The sequence below is a fragment of the Echinops telfairi genome, unplaced genomic scaffold (genome assembly GCF_000313985.2).
Source record: "Echinops telfairi isolate 266 unplaced genomic scaffold, ASM31398v2 ScPeMD7_7429;HRSCAF=8467, whole genome shotgun sequence".
Taxonomy (NCBI): Eukaryota; Metazoa; Chordata; class Mammalia; order Afrosoricida; family Tenrecidae; genus Echinops; species Echinops telfairi.
The window spans coordinates 1,262,453-1,264,200 of record NW_022111329.1 but is presented as its reverse complement, the minus strand read 5'-3'; the positions used below and the strand labels follow the sequence as shown (position 1 = coordinate 1,264,200).

Sequence of the window (1,748 nt, the reverse complement as noted above, 5' to 3'; positions counted from 1 at the left end):
TCCCACTATCATGCTCAGTCCCCACCAGGATTTCAGCACTTCCTCTTTGTTACATTCCCCCTTGATCATGCCCTACCAGGTCTCCCACACCCACCTCCCCACCAATTTGGATCACTTGTTGTTCCTTTGTGGTGCCTTATGTGTTACATGATGCTGGAAGCTATGCCATCAGTATTTAAAATACCAGCAGGGTCACCCTTTTAATAGAACTTTCAGACTAAGAGAGATTAGCAAGAAATGCCTAGTAAGCCACTTCCAAAAATTAGTCAGTGGAAACTCATGCTTTGCCACAAAATGTTTCTGAATTTCTGATACAGTGCTAAACTGTGAGCCCCTTGGGATGGAAGGCACTCAAAATACATAATGGCCACAGCAACAGACTCAATCTTGACCAAAGATTCTGAAGCTGGCACAGAACCCATCAATGTTCTGTCCTACAGGAAGTTACCTTGAATCAGAGCCAACTTGATGGCAACTAACAACAACAAATGTCCCTAAACTGGGACATTCCACAATCAGTTTTAAAACTGAATTATGGCCTAGTGGGTTACATGGCACATTGGGCTGCTAACCACAAGGCCAGCAGTTTAAAACCACTAACTACTCTTCCGGAGAAAGTTGAGGCTCTCTACTCCCATGAAGTTACAGTGTTGGCAACTCTCAGGGGAAGTTCTGTTCTGTTCTGTCCTACAGGGTCTCTGTGAGTCACAATCCACTTGATGGCAGTGAGTTTTGTTGTGGTTGTTGTTAGGCCTCCCAAGCCCACTAAGGAGCAAACTGGTATCAGAAAGGCAATTTAGATCAGCATCTGAAGGTAGCATGTTGAGTTCATAGGTTCTCAACTAGAAACATGCCAGCAGGCTTAAAGCAATATGTAAGCCTGTTGTTCCCAGCAGCTCTTTTTAAAAATCAGCACAGGATGGGCATGGGTGCTGCATGCCTATAGAGAGGCACTTGGGGACCTGAGGTCTTCCTGTAACCAACTTTGAGAAGACAGCTGGCTGAAGTCCCTGTTGGTCCTCAAGGTTGACTCAGAGAGAGATGAGCACTCCAAACTCCTGCCCCAAAAGGAGACAAGCAGCCTGTACAGGCTGCAGATTACCAGTATTGGACCAGAATGCCTAGAAACACAAAATAAAATTTTCCAAGAGGTGATCTCAAAGAGATTCTCAAAGATAAACATTACCCTTGTGCTTCGGTGGGGACTTAGGGCTCGAAGCATGGCGAGCAGAATTGAGCCATCCACCCTGGGAGGTAGGAAGGAGGTTATCCAGCCCTCACAGAGGTGATGAGTAAACTCAGAGGAAATGAGGAATTTGTGGAATTCCGTAAGGCCAGAAAGAAGCAACACTCTTCTCTCAAGGAAATATCTACTGCTGTTGGAGTTCAGTTTCTGGAAGGAGCGTACCCGGCAATCAGGACCTAATCCATATGAACTCCATTCTAAACCAACTCCGATCTGGAACTATGATTGACTGGGGCAGCTCCTGGGCCCGGGCTTTTTGTCTCCTCCAAGACTGATTCCTCTCTCAGATCGGGTAGCTCTAAATGGTGCATCATTGGACAGAACACATTGCATATCATGTGAAAATGAAGTCCTACTATGTAAACTGCTGTACATAGCTTACAAGAGACTCCTTTCCTTTAGAATCTCCATACGCACCTACAAGGAAACCATGGCCAACTGTGACCAGGCCCAGTTTCCTCTTGGGAATGCTCCTACCCCAATTCCAGAACCTATTTTATAA

General features: G+C 45.7%; 1 pseudogene; it reads left to right on the top strand.

Moving 5' to 3' along the window:
• Positions 1 to 1,521, top strand: part of LOC101658308 — a 29,836-nt pseudogene extending 28,315 nt beyond the window's left edge.
• The last annotated feature ends 227 nt before the right edge of the window (positions 1,522 to 1,748 follow it).